This window comes from Panthera leo, chromosome F2, assembly GCF_018350215.1.
Source record: "Panthera leo isolate Ple1 chromosome F2, P.leo_Ple1_pat1.1, whole genome shotgun sequence".
Classification (NCBI taxonomy): Eukaryota; Metazoa; Chordata; class Mammalia; order Carnivora; family Felidae; genus Panthera; species Panthera leo.
The window spans coordinates 28,522,687-28,544,228 of NC_056695.1; the positions used below are offsets into that span (position 1 = coordinate 28,522,687).

At 42.7% G+C, this 21,542-nt stretch overlaps 1 long non-coding RNA gene across 1 annotated transcript; it reads right to left on the reverse strand.

The window, feature by feature from the left end:
* Positions 1-10,461: 10,461 nt before the first annotated feature.
* LOC122211077 lies at positions 10,462-14,422 on the reverse strand. The gene is made up of 3 exons (XR_006198477.1): positions 13,428-14,422; positions 10,897-11,337; positions 10,462-10,486 (listed from the first exon to the last, which is right to left on the reverse strand). It is a non-coding gene; the product is annotated as an uncharacterized LOC122211077 (long non-coding RNA).
* Positions 14,423-21,542: the final 7,120 nt, after the last annotated feature.

Genomic DNA, 21,542 nt, shown 5'->3' on the forward strand with positions numbered 1-21,542 from the left:
TGAAGTTTGAGGACCACTGTTGCAAGGAGCAGGGAGCCATCCCATGTTCTGAAATGCAGGAAGACTCCAGAATAAGTTAGTTTAACCTGGCACTTCTCTCTCAGGAAATGGAAGGGAAACTTTATATGATAGCAGGTGGTCCAGTGGGCTTAGTGAGTACTACTTGGCATCATGAGGACGATGGACCCTAATGGGTCCCTGGGTCCCGTGTGGACCCTGGGAGCCCTAAATTAGAAGGAATTGGCCGATCTGTGGAGGTAGGGAAGAAAAAGGAAACTGGACACAACATCCCTGTTCACTAAGGGCAGAAGGGCTAAGTCAACTACTGTGTGCACACCAAACCAAGGAATATACACAGCTATTAAAAGGAGTAGTATGCATATAAAAGATCTCCAAGAAATATTGTTGATTGAAACAAGCAAGTGACCAAACAAAATACACAGTACGATCTTCCTTTTTATAAACAAACAAACAGATATACACACAAGACAATGTCCCATAACCCCTATGTGTGCATACATATGTATGTGAATGCATAGAAAATGTTCTCAGATGGATCCTCGATGCACTGATAAGAACAGTGACCTCTGGGAATAAGTTAAACTTGAAAAGAGTGGTCAAGGGAAACTCAGACTCATCATACCATTCCATTTTTATGAGGAGAATATACTCATGTATCACTGTATAATTAAAATTTAACTTTGAGAAGAAATCAAAGATTAATATGGAGCTGGCTTTGAAGACGAATGTGTCCCTCTTCCCAGTTTTGCTCCCAAGGTGACATTAACCAACCCCCACCAAGTGTCTCCACCCAACAAATCAGAGATAGAGACCAGACAGGACTAACCCAAGGCGTTCTGGCTCACAATAAAACAAAGCAGCCTGAAGCTACTAATCTCAATAAACACATGAAATAGAGGATTCTTAAGAGTACCATCTCATTCCACACAGGACTGTTTCCGTAACAGTGTGAAATAGTCCTCATTTACTAAGGTTCAGCTGTTGCTGGGCAACGTGGCAGGAAGGATTTTCATTGCAGCAAAAGCTTTACAGCTTTGAAAAAAGGAGTTCGTGACCACACCACCAAGGTAATAAAGAATGTAAAGCCCAAGTGTGCTTTTTTCCCCCCTCATATATTTTAAGTTCTCTCTCTAGTATCATGGAACTGGAAGGATATCCTGCTAGGAATTGTTCGTGGAGAAGTAGGCCTTCCGTTGGGATTTGCACCAAGGGATATAGCAGCATAAATAGCAAGGTAACACTTAATTTTCTGTGCACAACCATCATTAGTTGATGTGATACTCCATACAAATGTGCTTAGTCAACCCAAGAAAACCTGTTGAAGTCACACACAAGAAACTGCCTAGAAGCCAAACCTTGTTGTTAAATTGAATTAAGTGTTTTATGTGTCACTTTTTGAAAAATAAACTGCATGACACGTTTACCAGACCAGAAACTGCAGAAATACTTAAGATTCCACAATTGAGACTGGTGCATGTCTTGATTCTGTAGCAGGAGGTTTTCCATAGAGGGATTACAAAATAGAATATTTAGGTAACTATGAATTATTATAAAATGGGTCAAAAAATGCTGTTGGTCCGTTTTTCCGTGATACCCAAGGCAGAACGGTTCTGCCCAAACAAGCTCCTAGAGGTGAATCATTGCTTTGCGAATTCTATTCTCATTGCTCTGAAATTGCCAGCATCGTTGTTTCTTCCTCTTTCTCCTCTGCTCATTACTTATAACAGAGTGAAACAAAATAAACCTTTAAACAAGAAGGTATTTTGTGCTTTCCTTTTAAGTTACCTTAGTCCATGTTACTATGGATTTTATAAATAAACACCAAGCTTTTCAATACTCATGAAATACAATGAAGTAAGCACACAGAGACATTTTACCAGATGGTACACTAGGAACCAAAAAAGGCAACAATTAAAATTTAAATATTCACGGTTTGAGTTCAGATGCAGAAGAGATGAGCCTTTTAAAGGCAAGATCCAATTAGTTGATGAGATTGTGTACTTACACTCAGTAAAAGTTTTGAACCAACAGTTAAATAATATATGAAGAAAGTCCAGGTCAATTTAGGCCACTGGATATGAAGATGTTTGCAAACAGGGCTCTTGAGAAGTAAGGTAGGCTTCTCCATTCAAGAGTTCATGGAAAGGGGCCCCTGCGTGGGTCAGTTGGTTGAGCGTCTGACTTCAGCTCAGGTCATAATCCCGCTGGTCCTGACTTCAAGCCCTGCATCGGGCTCTGTGCTGATAGCTCAGAGCCTGGATCCTGTTTCGGATTCTGTGTCTCCCTACTTCTCTCTCTGTCCCTCCCTGCTTGCCCTCCCTCTCTCTCAAAAATAAACATTTAAAAAAAAAAAAAAAGTGTCCATGGAAATTGTGACCTTCTTTTCAAAAGGCAGTTCTCTAGTAAATTACCTACAAGAGCGTGGGGTTAAGTAGAAGATATCGAAGTATCCTCTACTCTTACTTTTACTTTATTATTTTTTTTAATTTTAATTAGGCGCCACACCCAATGTGAGGCTTGAATTCATGACCCTGAGATCAAGAGTCACATGCTCTACTGACTGAGCCAGCCGGCCTGCCCTCTTACTTTTACTTTAGACCCCTTTCCTCTAGGGGATGCTTTTAAGCAACCAGTAACAATATCTGCCACAGAGAAGTAGGTACTAGTCAGGAAAAAAGTGTGGTTGGGTATTCCAGACAAAGAAAGTAAGGTGTGCAAAGGCCTGCAAATGGCACAGAGCACCACACAACGTGGGAAATAAAAATATTTCAAGGCAGTGAAATGTGAGGTGCAGGTAGAGGCTGTGATGGGACGGGACTGGATATTCTAGACTTTATCTTGAGAACAATGGAGAGACGTTGAAGAGTTTTAAATCAGTAAAAGCTATAATTAGGAATTTTTTAAAGTGCATTATTCAGCAAGTGTTTATTTTACAATTCAAACTGGCTTAGCCAATCACATAGATGTATTGATTCATGTAAAAATCCAGATAGAAGAGAATTAGGTACAGTTCTTTCATGGGTCAAACTGAATTTCTGTGTGTTTCTCTTGGTTGTTCCACAGGTCCTATTGACCTCATCTGATGCTAAACTCCTTCAGGGATCCAAAGGGCTGCCAGGAGAAGGCAGAGCTACTCACAACCTCACTCAAATGTGGGAGAAAGAGACAACTAGCCACATGAACTAAGTATAGCCACACCCTGAACCATTCATTGAGGCAAAGGGATAAAATACTACTAACTGACCTCTAACAGAGTCTAACCTTGAAGCACATCCAAAGTATGTAACTACTACTACACGGGGAGAAAGGTGTCCAAAGGAATAGATCCATAAAGGAAAATCCAAAGAAAGCAAGATGGGAAGCAGACAGACCAAGTTGATGTTATAATGTGGCAGACATTGTTGATGTCTAATCCAATAGGCATTTCCTCCTCCTTTGTTGCCAATATACCTCTACTTTGTTCAGGAATTACGTGACCTTTTGCTTCAGGGGCCCTTCTCCACTTCTTTTTGTAATGACTGGTTTGGGCATGGATATGCAACCCAGTCTTAGCCAATGGGAATGGAGAGAGAATATGCTTTCGGGTCTTTTCCTTGCTCATAAAAAGACATTTACTGAAGTAAACGCCACTTTTCTTCTTCCTTTTGTGTTGTCCTGTCTGTGTGTGACACCTGCAACCACCACAGCCATCTTGCAGCCGTGGCGGGGATAGCACTGAAATGCTGGGCATGGCACAGCAAAAGGCTAGAAAGCACCTTTACACCATTATGTAATCACACCAACCCTAGAACTGCTCTGGCTCCAGACATCCTGCTACGGGAGATAACAACCCCCTTACTGTTTATGCCACTTTTGTTGGGTACCCTTCCTTGTAGTTCAAAACATCTTACCTGAAAAAATTGTGTTTGCTCCATTTGTTCTTTTTCTCTCCTCTCTGTCCTCCTCCTCCTCCTCCCCCTCCTCCTCCTTCTCCTGCTCCCCCTCCTCCTCCATCTCTTGCTCCTCCTCTTCTTTATTCAGAGCTTGGATAGCTGAATTTCTCAAACTCTGTTCAGGAAAACAGATCAAAGGTCTTAAGGTCAAAATATCTGGAGAAGTTTGGAGGGATCCCTTTTGGTTTATCCATGCCAAATCACAACGCAGGATGCTACTCCGATCCCTTATAAGCTGTGGCTATTTAACAGATAATATATAAAGAGCCAACCAGAACATATTACTAGCCATTTTCTACATCCAAGATACAATGTGGAAGGCAAAAAGGAATAAATCCAGAAACCATTACTATCTGAGCAGGGTAAAGTTAGTTGTGTATTATTACAGATGTTTTTAATTTAAGATCTTTGGCTATTGTGGTAGTCCTTATAGTTCTACTTCAATCTTCTTCAGACAGATTTCTAACATATAGGCTGCCACGCTTTTTGCAGATGACCCCACCTGACCACGGCTTGAAGAACAGCTCTGAAAACCAGTAGGCCTACTAAGTGCCCTGGCTTAGAGCTCCACCCCTCCTACAGAGGCACATCTACAAAATCAGGTCTGGCCAAACCAATGAATTCTTCTATCAATGGGAATTTTCACATGACCCATACAAAAGGAATCAACAGACCATAGAGTTGTAAAGTTCTCAGAGGAGAAGCAACGATGTCAGAATTGTGATTAGTATAGAAGAAACTGTTCTTGCATTTTGTTTTCTTAAATGGGTCGTGATTTTGTTGGATTATATTCCGTTGCAGTCATTAAAATGAGTGATGTGCATGTTTTATTTTTGTGTCAACATTTATAAAATACTAGTAACTAAATCTTTGACAACTATTTAAAATGATGATGAAAAAAGTTAGATCCTTATTTTTAATGTTCAAAATTCAGTTAGAGTATATGGGAGAAAATCTTGAAGATTGGTGATCAAATTGAAAAACTACGACCTGAGAGATAAAAAGGGAATTTATTGCAATATGGAGAGGCTGATCAACAGTACACTAACAATAGAAATCAGGGGCACCTGGGTGGCTCAGTCAGGTAAGTGTACAACTTCGGCTCAAGTCATGATCTTGTGGTCCATGAGTTGGAGTCCCCCCCTCCCCCATCCCCATCAGGCTGTGTGCTGATAGCTCAGAGCCTGGAGCCTGCTTCAGATTCTGTTTCTTCCTCTCTCTCTTCCCCTCCCCTGCTCACTCTCTCTCTCTCTCTCTCTCAAAAATAAAATAAACATTAAAAAAATAATAATAAAATGCTTAACAGTGACCAAGATGGTAATTTTCTCACCCTCAACAAAGAGATAAAACTATATTGTTCACTAGCTTCACATAATATGTTTCATTTGCCTGGGAAGACAATGTGTTATAAAACAGTTGGACTTGTTATAACCAAAGTCAGCTGACACCAGAATGAAGAATGGAAAAAGCTCTCAAACATTTCTCTAGCAAACTCAAAAATGAGTTTGAGTCAATCAATTTAAAAAGAAAAGTAATTTGCATGTAGCCAAAAGTCTGGCAGTCACTTTAGGCTTTTACAACTCAAAAAAAGGAGGGGAGAGAGGGAGAGAAGCGGGGAGTGGAGAAGGAAGGAAGGTAGCAAAGAAATGGGAAATAAGAGACATGCTATATTTTAGGACTCTATGGAAAACTATTAACAATTAGTGGGTCTAGATTGTCATTTATTTATATAGGTATTTCCTTCCCATTTGATATTACATCCCCTAAATATCTTGCCAACAAGTATCTTAGACAGTTCATTATATATATAATTATACAGAGAATATAATCATGTTATATGCTGTATATTATATATGTAGCATCCATAACATATATTACTATAATATAAAAACTGTAAAGTATTTTATATCATATAATAATATATATGACACAGATAAGTAAATACATCTTGCAACCAGGGAAATAAGAGTAGTGAAAATAAAAGAAAAACAGAATTTAATTTAATATACTTCATCAGACCCTGTACACTCGCTAGAAATAGGCTAATGATTTGGGTTTAGCAGCCTAGCAGCTAACACAGAAGAAACCTGATCCAAGAAGCCTTACAGATGCCATGGAAGACCTTGCAATCCGAGAAACCTACATTTGATTGCCAGCTCTAATCAGCTCTATGGCCTTGAGAGCAAGTCATTGAACCATCTAGGTCTTAGTTTCTTCCTTTACAAAATGGGAATGATGATAGGAATCCCTTAGCTACGAACTACAAAAGTCAAGTACAGGCGTACCTCAAAGATATTGCCAGTTAAGTTCCAGACCACTGCAATAAAGCAAGTTAAATGAATTTTTTGGATTCCCAGGATACATAAAAGGTATGCTTATAGTACACTGTAGTCTATTAAGAGTGCAATAGCATTGTGTCTAAGAAAACAATGTATTCTTAATACCTTAATTAAATACCTTAATACCTTAATTAAAACATACTTTATTGCTAAAAAATGTTAACCGTCATCTGAGCTTTTAGCAAGTTGTTATCTTTTTGCTGGTGGAAGATCTTGCCTTGATATTGATGGCTGCTAACTGATCAAGATGATGGTTGCTGAAGGTTGGGGTGGCTGTGGCAATTTTTAAAATAAGAAAACAGTTAAGTTTGGTGTATTGATTGACTCTTTTTTTCACAAATTATTTTTCTGTAGCAATGTTGTTTGATAGCATTTTGCCTATGGTACAACTTCTTTCAAACTAGGAGTCAGTTCTCTCAAACTTTGCCACTGCTTTCATCACGTTTATGCTTTTGTGTATTTTATTTGCTTAGAATATTTGTATTCTAAATCCTTTATTGTCTTTTCATCAATCTTCACAACATCTTCACCAGGAGTAGATCCTATCTCAAGAAACCACTTTCTTTGTTCATCCACAAGAAGCTACACCTCATCCATTAAATTTTTACCATGAGATTGTAGCAATTCAGTCACATCCTCAGGCTCCACTGCTGGTTCTGGTTCTCTTGCTGTTTCCACTACATCTATGGTTACTTTTGTCACTGGAATCTTGAACCCCTCAAAATCATCCATGAGGACTGTTGATCAACTGCTTTCAAACTCCTGTTAATGTTGAAATTTTGACCTCTTGTCATGAATCGTGGATGTTCTTAATGGCATCTAGAACGGTGATTGCTTTCTAGAAAATTTTCCATTTCTTTTGCCCAGATCCATCAGGGGAATTACTATATATGGCATCTATACCTTACAAAATGTATTTCTTAAATAATAAGGTCTGAAAGTTGGAATTGTTCCTTGATCCATGAGCTGTAGAATGGATGCTGTCTTGGCAGGCATGAAAACAACATTAATCTCGTTGTACCTCTCCATCAGAGCCCCTGGGTGACCAGGTGCATTGTCAATGAGCAGTCATATTTTGGAAGGAATTTTCTTTTCTGAGCTGGAGGCCTGAATAGTAGGCTTAAAATATTCAGTAAACCATGTTCTAAACAGATGTGCTATCGTCCAGACTTTGTTGTTCCATTTTTAGAGCACGGATAGAGTAGATTTAGCATTTTAGAGTGTTCAGTTTTGGGGATGGTCAATGAGCACTGGTTTCAACTTAAAGTCACAGGCTGCATTAACCCCTGACAAGAGTCAGCCTGTCCTTTGAAGCTTTGAAGCCAGGCACTGACTTCTCCTCTCAAGCTATGACAGTCCTAGATGGCTTCTTCCCATAGAAAGCTGTTCCATCTCCATTGAAAAAGTCTATAGTTTAGTGTAGTTACTCCCATTAATTATTTTAGCTGGATCTTCTGGATAACTTGCTGCAGCTTCTACAACACCACTTGCTGCCTAACCTGCACTTTTATGTTATGGTGATGGCTGCTTTCCTTAAACCTCATGAACGAGGCTCTATGAACTTCAAACTTTTCTTCTGCAGTTTTCTCACCTCTCTCAGCCATCATAGAATTGAAGAGAGTCAAGGCCTTGCCTTGGATTTGGCTTAAGGGACTGCTGTGGCTGGTTTGATCTTCAATCCAGGCCACTCAAACTTTCTCCATATTGGCGGTAGGCTGTTTCGCTTTCTTGCCATTCCTGTGTTCACCAGAGTAGCACTTTTAAGTTCCTTGGAGAACTTTCCCTTTGCATTCACAACCTGGCTAACTGTTCCGCAGAAGAAGTTTGGCTTTCGACCTATCTTGGCTTTGGACATGTCTCTTTCACTAAGCTTAATCATCTTCAGTTTTTGACTTAAAGTAAGAGACGTGTGACCTTCCTTTTTACCGAAGAGGCCGTTGTAGGGTTATTAATTGGCCTAATTTCAATATTGTTGTGTCTCAAGGAATAGGCAGGCCCAAAGAAAGGGAGAGGGACAGAATAGCCAGTCAGTGGAGCAGTCAGAACACACACAACACTTACTGATTAAGTCCGCTATCTTATATGGGCACCGTTCATTGCACATCAGAACAATCCTAAAAGTAACATCAAATATCACTGATCACAGATCCCTATAACAGATATAATAACAATTTTAAGAGTCTGAAATATTGTGACGATTACCAAATTGTAATTGTAACACAGAGACATAAAATGAACAAATGACGTTGGAAAAATGGCACAATAGACTCACCTGGGGCAGGGTGGCCACAAACCTTCAATTTGTAAAAAAACAAAACAAGGGGCGTCTGGGTGTTTCAGTCGGTTAAGCGTCCGACTTCGGCTCAGGTCATGATCTCGCGATTCATGAGTTCAAGCCCCGCATCGGGCTCTGTGCGGACAGCTCAGAGCCTGGAGCCTGTTTCGGATTCTGTGTCTCCCTCTCTCTCTCTCTGACCCTCCCCCATTCATGCTCTGTCTCTCTCTGTCTCAAAAATAAATAAACGTTAAAAACAAACAAAAAAAACACATCTGCAAAGAACAATTTAAAAAAATGACAGACAATAAAAGGAGGTAGGCCTAGGGGAGCCTGAGTGGCTCAGTTGAGTGTCTGACTCTTGATTTTGGCTCAGGTCATGATCTCACAGTTTGTGGGTTCAAGCCCTGCATGGGACTCTGCACTGATGGTATGGAGCCTGCTTGGGATTTACTCTCTCTGCCCTTCCCATGCATGTTCTCTCTCTCTCAGAAAAAATAAATAACCTTGAAAAAACTTTATTTAAAAATGAGGTATGCCTGTATCTAATAGGACACCTGGCATTCAGCAAATGTTTAACCCAAGTAATCAATTAAATAGCTCATATGGTGCACAAATAAAAAATAAAAGTTGCTCAGGGCCAGGTAGCAAACAGCTAACCCTCTAATACCAGCAGAACTTCTGCAAAGCTCAAGTAAAGACAGGATGAAGAGCCTCTCCAATTTCTTTAGCAACACTTGAGTTTTGAACCAATCAGTGTGAAAAGTAAAATAATTTACACATGGCCAGAAGCCGGCCAGTGGTTTCAGGCTTCACCATAAGGCATTTGGGATTGGTTGCACGTGTGCGTTTGCGTGTGTGTGTGCGTGCGTGTATGTGCGTTATGCTATCGTTTTAATTGAGCAGTCCCTTGACTAAAAGTATTTCATCCCTTCACAGATTTGCACAGGTGGCTTCAACATTGGCCTTCTTTTTTCTATTTACTTCAGAAATAAACTGGACTTCCCGGCTCTGTTTTCCTCTCCCAGCTTTCTCTGGAGACTGTGAGCTTTCTCTGGCTGAGAAGCCAAGAGAGTCCACTGAACCAGATTAACATCATTTTAATGGATCAACCAGTGACAAGTGCTAGACTCACTAACTAGGTGGCAGACTTCCCTGCCCAATCTCCCGGGAGGATTTCAGATTTCACGCACACCCAGCCCGCTTGGCTCACCACATCTTTCGGCTCCAGATCTTCTGGGATTCCAGTCAGCAGGCCCATGTGTCTCGTTCTACCTCTGAAACCCCCAGCCACTGAGCCATGATGATTTTTCCACACCTCACCCCGGGGTGTGTCAGCGCACGAAGCCAAAGCAGAACTCTTTCGAACTCACTAAAATACATGTACAACTGGGGTCTGCTAACTCAGCATCCACTACTCTCGCTCCCCACACCCCATCGTCCCCCCAAACTCACAACCCCAATAGATCCCATGAATAAAGACATGTGTGACTGTCTCTGATGGTCTGGAAACAATACAGTCATATTTAATTCCCACTTGCGCCTGATTATATTTTCAGTAGAGCAATAGCCCATGCTGCCTCCCACATTAAGCATCCCTCTGAGGCCATAAAAGATGTGACTGGAGGCCAAAGTCACACTTTCCCACAGGGGCCAAAATTGCCACATTTCTCAGAAAGCTGTATATTTTTATCCAGAACTGATTTGAAATGCTCGGAGAAAGAAATTTTTAAAAGTGTGGTCAGAAAAGTAGAAATGAGAACAACTAAATGTCCTTTATTTGGTAAGAGCTTCTTGGGAAAGAGATACATTTGGTGGGGAGAAAAATCTCTGGGCCTCAGAAGACAACAGCATGAAAGGAATACATTGTGATTATCAGAGAAGTTAGAAGACGATGGATGGAACACTTTTAGCCAAGCCTGTGACAAAGAAACACATTCCCTCAGTCAACCACACAATTTGAATGTACTCCCAGCACTGCTCATGATTGGACAAGCAGGCCCAAGGGCTTGGGTTTTGGAATAGATGTAGGGGTCATTTTCCGGGGTCTGGCTCTCCCACGTGCTAACTGCAGGTCTTGGGGTGAGTAATTGAAGAACTTAAACCTCAATCTCTTCCTTTGCAAAATGGGCTAATTATGTCTCTTCCTTAGGGCTGCAATGAGCTGAACTGACAGCTTAATATTGCACGTAGAATAAGGGAGGGCAAAGACCATTTCTAAGCGCCCATCGCGGGATGGACGGTGGTAAAAGAAACGGTCACTGCCCTCAAAGTGCACACTCTAGTGGAAAAGGAAAGCACACATGTCTAATTGTAACAGAATGAGCACCTGCCTTAGCTGAGGTTGGACATACGTCTCCAGGAGCACAGAACAAGGGACATTTTCCTGGTGGAACCAAGATGCACATGCTGGTGGTCTCCCCCCAGGGCCTCTGCACTTTCTCATCACATCCTGCGAGAGGGGTCCTTGAGCGAGGAAACGGCAGGATGATGAGTCTGGCTCCCGACCTTGCATTCAACGTGAGAAGATCCCAAATACAGTTGGTCACGTTCTGTGACCCCGTTGGGCCCCCTGACACCAGTTATACCTGTGCCTTTTTCAAAGTCTGGAAGACTCTCGTAAAATAGATTCTTCCTCAAAGGACCTTGGTCACTTCATTTATTTTCTCGAGGACTTTTGAGTCCACCTCAAGCCACACAGTCATTCAGCTGTACGGAATGTCTTCCATCAGAATCTTCCCGTGAGAGTGGAAATGTCAAAATCAATTTCCTGGAGAAGAAACAAAAAAATGCGCTTTTTTCCCCTCCCTACAATTGTCTTGATAGCAAAATTTACGAGCATAGAAAAATGCCCTGAGGGATCAGATGGAAGGCTCATTTGAAGGGTCATTGTCATCTGGACCAGCGAAAGCCCTGGAGAAGCAACTCCGCTGGGCCCCAGAGAACAGACTCTATGTCGAAATTTTTCCTCATTTTCAACAGCTACGATTCTTTTGCAACGTGCTAGTTGCATCTCAAGGCTAGTGGGTTGGCAAGGTGTTTTACATGGGAAAACTGAACAAGCTGGAGTCACAGACAGAGGCTGGCATGACATATTGCAGACAGCCTGGCGATGGGTGAGGTATGTCCAGGTGCCAAAGATATTTGGAAAGGCCCAAAGCCCTGTTAAGCTGTCTGGAGCTTCAACTACAAGGAATGCTAAGATCTTACTGGAATATATCTGCAAGTGTGGCCCATTGGAACTCAGACCACCACTCCAGACTCATTACAGAACGGTCAAAGGTCAACTGGGTCCCTTGCCACAAAAGGAAACAAGGTTCTGAAGTAAAAATCAGAAACGGCTCTTTTCCATACTGTCCCTGTCCCCACTAAATAAGCGTTGAGCAGAATTTAAAGATCGTCGGCTTGAAGAGATGCCAACTCTGTATCCTTCCTGTGCGCCCCAGCCCCACCCCAGCCAGCTGGTTCAGAAGTACAGGCAACTGTTACTGAGTCTCAGGATGGAAAGACTGAGCACAGCGTGGGCACAGTGCAGGCAAATCACCAGATCTGACAAACAGGAGTGATCGGAACAATGATCCCCCAGCAGATCCCAGGGCAGAGCCCTCGAAAATGGGAAGCCAGGGCCCATCGCGGCCAGAGCCCTGATAGCTGGGCTGGATGCATGTGTGAGGGCACTGGTCAGGGCTTGGGTTTGGGGAAACAGTAAGGTGAGTCCCATTCAGAATGGTGACTCCAGAATGACAGTTCAAGAAGGGCTTAGGGGCAGCAATTTTGTTGGAAGAGGGCTAGAAAAGCTGAAGGTAGCTAGTACTTTACAAAGGATTGAGAAAGTGTCAGTTACGTATATCAAAAAATGTAAGTGCTGTGGAGACTTGGAAGGACAGTCAAAGCCTCCCCCGAAACACACTGCAAGCCACCCCTGACCCTGCAGAATCGGGAAGTTGCTTGGATTCAGAATTCTCTACGGTCACTGCTTTAAGGTCCCAAAGGCCAACTTAGAAACCAGGACCCCCAGGGGCGCCTGGGTGGCTTGGTCGGTAAAGCGTCCGACTTCAGCTCAGGTCATGATCTCACGGTTCGTGAGTTCCAGCCCCGCGTCGGGCTCTGTGCTGACAGCTCAGAGCCTGGAGCCTGTTTCAGATTCTGTGTCTCCCTCTCTCTCTGCCCCTCCCCCGTTCATGCTCTGTCTCTCTCTGTCTGAAAAATAAATAAACGTTAAAAAAAAAAAAATTAAAAAAAAAAAAAAAGAAACCAGGACCCCCAGTGGAGGACAGACTCAGATCTGCAAAAGTCAGCTGCCAGTGTCCTTCCCCAGCAGACGGGAGGGAGGGAGACAGGAGGGGCTTGCCGCAGTCCCCAAGCCATGAGGCACTTCAGTCGGCAGAGGGACGACCTCAGTCCCCAAGCCATGAGGCACTTCAGCAGTCGGCAGAGGGACGTGCATCCTCGGTGAGCAGGGTGGGGACGGTGTCTGGACGTGTCCCCTGACAGTGTGGGCCGTGAGCACTGGGGGCTGCTTAATCGTTTCCTGCCTACAGCCCAGACAGTTCTGGGAAGGAGGCGGGGCGGGCTAGAGTTGCAGCTGGGAGGTCTGTGTGGCCAGCTGTGATGAAGCTGGAAGGGGCGGCGGCGGCAGGGGAAACGCACGGGGGTGGGGGTGGCGACGGGCAGGACACATCCAAACGAATCCTCGAATCCTCGAGTGTTCCGAGGAAGGAGACGGGCCACTCAGTGTGGGGAAGGAACTCCCTTCCATCTTTCTGTATTTTCCTTCCTCTCTCTTTCCTCCCAGGCAACCGGCTAGAGGCAGGATGAGCGGTCTCAAGGAAGGAGAAATAGAAACAGCTGCTAAATTACCGGAGGTCACGTCCTGTTCGAAACCACAGCAAGAGGACAGCGCGCCACCTCGGTCACAGAGGCTGCCGTGATCCCCAGCCAAAGGCATTACGTGATACATTGGCGGTGGCGTCACAGCCTCGGGTCGAGACACAAATCCACAAGTCACCCTTCCCTTAGAGAAACTGCTAAAGTGCTTCCGTGGCAGCCGCTAAAGCACAGATGCTCCAGATGAGTCTGGGAGGTTTTCCTTTGAGAGCTGCGTACGCCTATCATAATCCAAGACGTGGTCCCCTGGACTCTTGTATCTTGAACCCACGTTCCTGCACATGTGGCCCAGAACATAAAGAGGAGAACCCCAGTAAGGATAGGACAGCCAGCGAGTGAGCAACGGTGATAGTAGCTTAGCTCCATTTTTCAAGTAAAATCGTTTAGAATTCACTAATATCCGAAGACACAGCCACTGTTTTTTTTCATTTTCGGGTGAAACAGAACGGTCTTCAGGGTGTAAATCTTCTGAAGGCCGCCCTTCTTCGATCCAGTCTTCAATCTGGGGAAACACTCCATGCTGTCTGTAGCGAGACAGGACGCGGCAACACTCAGAGAATGCTGTTGTCCGTATTTAGATGCACACCGAAGAAACTTTAAAACAAAGATGTCAGAGAGACTTCGAGAGAGAAAATATAAACCCAGTACCCGGAAAAATAGGCCAAGTACTTTAATGAGTCAGAACACCTCCCCGAATATGCCGATCATTCGCAGTGCTGGGTAGAGAAGCAGCAGGGCTGGTTAACCGGCCACAGGACCGTGGCCGTGCCTGACAAAGGAGAGGATGGCCTGTACTCAGCACTGGCTTATGTGATCCAGCTGCATGCAGAGCTCCATGGGAAGACAGGTGCATCAGGCTGACTGGAGCCCAAGGCATGAAACACGCTGTTTCTTTAACTCACCAAGCAACCTCTGCTGATAATCAGGACCCTCCCGTAGGCCCACGGTGGGAGATGGGAGAGCGTGCCGCTGAGGGTCAAGAACTCCACTCTAGATCCTTCAGTGATTCTGCTTCTTATTTTCAATTGACTTGTTTACTTAATTTACAAATAATTTGGTTACTGTAAGTCTGCCTTTGAGAGACTGGGTCTACTGAAGAATTTAGTGCCTATGGTAAACGCAGTCAACATTAACTGAGTGAGAAAATGAATAAAATTAGGCTCCTTTGCCCTGAAGATTGAAGGATTGAAGGGAAATCCCTATAGGCAACGCCTCTCTGTGAGCAGCTGGAGAGGTAGTCTGCTGGCCTCTCCTGGGCTGTGAACAGCCCGCCATAATTGTTTTTGGATCAAACACGCAACTAATATGTTCCTAACAGAGACAAGTGCAAATAAAACCAGCTCTTGGGCTGGAGCGGGGGGGGGGGGGGGGGGGGGGGGGCGCGGGGGGAGGGGGGAATGCAGGGAGAAAGCCAGGGGAACTTTCACACTTCAGAGAATGATATAAGGCAACAAACAACCAACTACATTTCATAGTTCATGGGCAGGGAAATGACAGCAGCTGACGCTGGGCTTCAGTTGGCTTTGTAGGTTTACAAGGACAGAGGATTGGCCCAAGGTATCCCAGATAGTGATGGAAATGTCTGTGAACTAGGAAGAAGGTGGGACACTTAAAACAGGAAGTTTAGGTTCTGAAGGGCTAGATATGATGCTGGAGACCAAAGGACTGACCAGATCTCGCAGTGTCCCAGATGCCAGGCTGCTACAGGTTCATAAAGCAGAAACAGGCCTCAGAAGACCGACCAGGTAACGGTGCAAAGGCTGCGTCCCCAGAGCAAGGGACAAGAATTGAGAGAACAACTAAAATATTGATGCAGAAGTCTGATGAAAAGGGCGATTGAGTCTATTTGGGGAACTTTGTTCCTCCCTTCAACTCTCTAAATTTTTCTCCCATGCTCTATTATGTCAACTCAGCCCACTATATTTTACTGGCTTCTGCTGTACACATATGATCTCACTTAACTGTCCAACAGATGTGAGCTACCTACTCTTCCCCAATTTGTAGGTGAAGAACAAAGAGGCTATTCACAAGGTAAGTAAGTTGCCCGAAGTCATGCAGCTGATACTAAATAGCTGATCAGAGGCATAGCCCTGAATTCAAACACAGGTCTGCTGTGCTGAAAGCCAACAAGTCTCTGTGTGTGTGTGTCTGTCAGTGTGTGTGTGTGTGTGTGTGTGTGTGTGTGCATGTGCGTGTGTACAGTTTTCCTGCTGTCTAGGGAAATTAGAGAATATGATTTCTTAGCAGAAGCTTTTAAAAGTCAAGTTCTCTCTTTGGCACCTGGGTTTTTAAAATTCTTTTATATAAACATCACATTTAGTCCAGGAAGCATTTGCTTTCAACAAGCATTAATTACACATTAGATAAGTGAAATTCTCGAATATATTCAACCCTCAGTCATACGAACAGGGCCAGCACTAATTAACACAGTAAATCAAATAGGACTTGTGGCTTAAACCAGATAAAAGCTTATTATTCCTTTACAGGAAGAAAGTCCAGGAATAAGCAGTCTACAGTAGTGTTAGTGGAACCACAGAACCATCAAGGACCCACACTCCTATCTCCCTGCTCCACCATTCCTAACACAGGACCCTCCATCTGTAAGGTCACTTCAAAACCAAATATATTACCAAAGCTCTAGCCATCCAGTCCGTGATCCAGGTAGGCATGTGAGGAAGTAAGGATGGGCAAGAAAAAATGCCCTGCCTCCATCTGTCCTGGTCATCAGGGGCACTTTCTAGAAGACCCTCTCAACAAATTCTACTTGGAACTAATTGGCCATTCCACGCCACAAGGGGATCTGGAAATGTGGCTTATGCTAAGCAGCAATGTGCTCAGTGAAAAATCTGTCACTCAGGAAGAAGGAGAGAATAGATCCTGAGTAGGCAACCAGCAGTCTGTGCCACCTAGATAACCTGAATCAGCAAGGAAGCCAAAAATTAATTTAAATTCAGGCAGTATTCTAGGATTCCATTTGCATGTGAATAATGGAAATCTGAACCTCTTCACAGCACTGTTTCTGCAGGCCAAAGAATGAAAACATTGGAAAACATGTTTGAGGCTCTTTAAAAGTTTGTTTTTAATTTTTTTCATGACTTTTGGTATTTTAATGAGAGGTTGCTCCTGTCTAATAAACTTAATTTCCTGAGACCTATCAAAATTTTCTCTTACTGTGTTTCCAATATACGCTCTTAAAATAATGAGAGCAATATATGAGATGTGAGAAATACAGCTGTAGGGGGTGGGAAGGTTGAAGCTAGGTCTAGGAAGTGTTAACCCGTGAAAAGATGCTGCTGTTACACAAAGAACCCCCAACCTGAGGCTCTTCCCTGAGACCTCAGCTTGTCCACAGAACTGTTTTACCCTGAGAGTTGCAGGGTGAAAACTGTGCAATATTTTAAAAATCAACCCCGAAAAGGGTTATCTCGATTGCCTAGGACCATCAGAAATGGCCTCTTACTGGTCAAGTACACTTCCCTGCACCCTTTAGCTTATTCCTAAATCAGCCAATATGGTTAGGATTAAAGTGACATTGAAAACATTTCAGGGTTAGAGTCCAGCCATTATGAAGCAATTCTGATTATGAGAACAGGACCAGCTATATCCATGATTCCCCAGACTTGGCTAATTTAGAGTGACTACATGAAACTACTCCGTAACCATGATTCCACATTTTCTTTTTTTTCATTTTTTTAATGTTTATTTATTTTTGACAGAGAGGGAGCCGGGGAGGGTCAGAGAGAGGGAGACACAAGACTCCAAAGCAGGATCCAGGCTCTGAGCTGTCAGCACAGAGCCCGACACGGGGCTCAAACCCACAATCCGTGAGATCATGACCTGAGCCGAAGTCGGTCGCCTAACTGACCGAGCCACCCAGCTGTCCCTCCACATTTTCTGATTAGAAAAGAAAATTCTGCAGAATTTCCAATACCTGCCATTTTTGAAACTTTAACAATAGTCTAAGACCATTTTTCAACTAACACGAACTTTGGAAAACCATTGTCAGACAGTGCTGAGTTTGGGTAAACAGTTCCAGTTCACCTCTAAGTAAAATTGTGACCTATTTTTAGAGACCAGGGGTTTCAGTGTTTTACTGTTCTAGAAATAAACACCATCATCATTCCTTCTCTTTCAATGAGCACAGCTGTCTGGGTGGGGATGTAAACATCCCCTGGCCGTGTTGTGAATCCAAACACAACAATGTCAGGCTGGTGTGTGAGAACCAGGAAATGAGGCTGACTCCAAATTGCACAAGAACTGATCTATTCTCATGATCAAACCTAAATGAAGTAAGACCTACAAGATACACAATACACTTGGGCCTCTCAGCAATTAACCTTTTTTTGGTCAATCCAGGCTTCTTCTAGAACTGATGGAACTCTATATTAATCTTATTGTTTATTTTCTATGTCTTATGATGCCTTGACATTTTCGGGGGCCTAATTAGCCAGGGAGCCAGGGAGACTGCTCCTCCCTGGGTTGGTCAATTCCTAAGATAATAGGAACACACCTTTCATACACACCAACACTGGTGAATCCCCACGTGGCCATGCAAAGCGTGGCAGGCCTCCTCCTCTTAGGAAATATAGGTAATAAAAATCTTCTTTCACCACGAGAATCTACCCCCAAAACCAAAAGCACACTGTTAGCCAATTTGACAATAAATTATATTTAAAACAAAAATCTTCTTTCAATGGCATTCTGTCTGTCTGTGCTGTCACTCAGTCACTTCTATAAATTTAAAATCCCATGGGCACCATCATGATACAGGCTCCCATTCACCAGTGCTTCAAAACATGGCAGCAAATGAAGATGGGCAAAGTCCCAGCTCTGTCTTCACCCATCATCCAGTCTGCCGGTTCAGTCTGTGTAGAGTTGGGGAAGTATGACAGCTGACAAGAGAAAAATATTTTCTCAACTGTGTAAAGATATCAGGAAAATCTCATCTCGCAAGGATCCAATACAATTTTCCTCCAGCTTTTCTCCTATGCTGAGAACAAGAAGGAGGTTCCTTACAGACAGCACAGCTCTCCTCACCAGGATGTAGGGTGCAGACTCAGACCCTCTTTACTCCCCGCCTGGAGCACTGTGGCCTCCCAGACTCATCTAGCGGTAACCAACCATGGCCTGTGGGCCAAATGTAGCCCACGGATCTGTCTTATTTGGCCATCACCAATCATATGTTTAAATATATTTAAGTCAACATTTTAAAATCATGAAATTTCACACACAAATCTAGATTTCCAGCCTCTTATAAAATTTGATTTCCCACACAGCAACCACAAGCTAGAGCTGAGGAGAGGGTGCCGCTTAGCTGGGACGTGTCCTCTCCAGGCCAGCACAGGCCCCCACGCACTAACAGAGACAGCCTCTCTAGACTCCCCAGTGAAGCAGTGGGAGGTGAGTCATGGGAAGCGGGGATGGGAAGCCGTTAGGAATTGGGAGGAAAAGAAAGCATAACACAGTGAAAACTGGGGCACATTGAAGTGATTGCCAGAATAGGGAGGAATTTTCTCTACATCAGGACCAATAAGACTGGAGGCAGACACATGAATCCTGGCACACAAATGCAGGGCCACTTGAAACGGTAAACCTGCCCACCTGGAAGAAAGTGGGAAGATTTTTTTAACCCTCTCACCCTCTAAAACATGGTCATAAATGAAAATTATGAGAAAATAGAACAAAAGTAACAACATAAAAAGGTACAGCAACCAGGGAATAAATTAAGAAAGCTGTCAATAAAATAACACTCCCTTCTTGAAAAATTGCAAAGACAAAGACATGAAAAATATGAAATTGTTGGGGTGCCTGGGTGGCTGTCAGTTGGGCCTCTGACTAGCTCAGGCCATAATCTCACAGTTCATGAGTTCAAGCCCCGCGTTGGGCTCTGTGCTGACAGCTCAGAACCTGGAGCCTCTTTCGAATTCTGTGTCTCCCTTTCTCTCTGCCCCTCCCCTGTTCGAGCTCTCTCTCTCTCTCTCTCTCTCTCCCTTTCTCAAAAATAAATAAACAGTAAAAAAAATTTTAAAGAAATTGAAATTGTTGAGATTATGAATATTTTTCCCCTCTTGTGCTGATTTGTATTTTCTCATTTTTCTAGGACTGCTTTTGTGATAATAAAAAAATGTAATAAAAACATAAAAAATAAAAATATCATTACTAATTCTAATTTTTAAAATACAAAATAAAATGACATGAGATACCATATTGCCCATTACAATAGTGAGATAGACCTTTTAACTACCGACTATCTGGATAGCCAACATTTATTAAGTGCTTACTATGTACTGAATAATATGCTAAATGATTTATTACCAACTCAACTTGTCCTCATGCCATCCCACTTACATTTGAGAAACCGAGGTTCAGCAAAATTAAATAACTTCTTTCAAGCCCCACAGCTAGTGTATAAGAGACCCCCTCGGTTTCCACAGCTCAGCTCCCACCACCAGCTACACTGCCTCCTCAAGCACAGGCCTGCAGGGGGCGCTAGGAGACACCATCGCGTGCTGTTGAGGGAAGTGTAAACTGGTACAATCTTTCTAGAAAGCAACGGTGCAACACAAGTCAAGGGCTTTGAAAATGTTTCCCATTCTTTGCAAATGATATCTCCAGGATACATGCTGAGAAAATAAGATTGGTTAAAAAATTTGCGAACAGGATGTTCACAGTATCATTATACATTATAATGAGAAAATGGAAATAACTATATGTCAAAGAAGGGAAATAGTTACATAAATCATGCTGTTTCAATTTAAAATTGTTTTCTATGACTTCAATGACATAGCAAAATCTTAAATAGCAAAGCATGATATAAAAGCATATTTCATAGAATTCCGTCTTGTAAATATAAAAAAAAAAAAAACCTCTTTACATATACATGCATAGAAAAATGACTAAGAGAAAAATCACACAGTTATTTATTGTGATGAGGTTATAGATTTTTTTCAAGTCTGTGCTTTCCATGTTTATTATGAGGAATGCATTCATATTTATACAAATGAATTTTCTTATACAAGTCATTCTTTAAAAGCCTGGTTTATATTCAACTTTCTGGATTACACCTGTTGCCTCAAACACACCTTTATTTAAATTTTTTTATTACATTTATTTATTTTTGAGAGACAGAGTGAGACAGAGTGTGAGCACTGGGAGGCGCAGAGAGAGAAGGAGACACAGAATCCGAGGCAGGCTCCAGGCTCTGAGCAAGCGTTCAACACAGAGCTCGACGCGGGGCTCAAACCCACAAACGGTGAGATCATGACCTGAGCCGAAGTCGGACACTTAACCGACTGAGCCACCCAGGCGCCCCAAACACACCTGTATTTAAAAGGAATATTTTCTGGGGCGCCTGGGTGACTCGGTTAAGTGTCCGACTTCGGCTCAGGTCATGATCTCGGAGTTTGTGGGTGAGTTCAAGTCCCACATTGACTCCCCACTGACAGTGCAGAGCCAGCTTGGGATTCTCTGTCTCTCCCTCTCTCTGCCCCCCTTGCTCCTTCGCTCTCTTTCTCTCAAGATAAATAAATAAACTTAAAAAAAAAAATTCTCTCTCCCTCTCCTTCTGCCCCTCCCCCACTAGCACTCTAAATAATAAATAAATAAATAAATAAATAAATAAATAAATGGAATGTTTTCAGGTTTTTAGAATGTATGGAATATACAACTAAATTTTAAATATTCCATATGGATAACATTACGTGATCATGTAACATAATAAATTTAACTCACATGGAGTCCAAAAAAATAAAATGTGATCATTATTAGAAATAAAATTAGAAACTGTTTTATTTGCAGCAAAGGTCTGTTTATCTTGAATCCAATCTACTAGAAAACTAAGATAAACATAATTATTCCGTGCTGTACAATCGAAGGGTGATTATTGTTCATAATGGTGACTTTAAGGCATTGCAAGATGCTGATGTACCTTCTAAGTCACCAAAGAAAGATTGCATTACATTTAGAATAGCTTCACTGTTAACATTACTTCATTGTGCTGAATTTTCTGAAAATTAGTTAACCCACATTTGACAGGTGTAGTGACTCTCAGTAAGCTAAAATTGTTTGTTAACTGATTACCCTATTCCC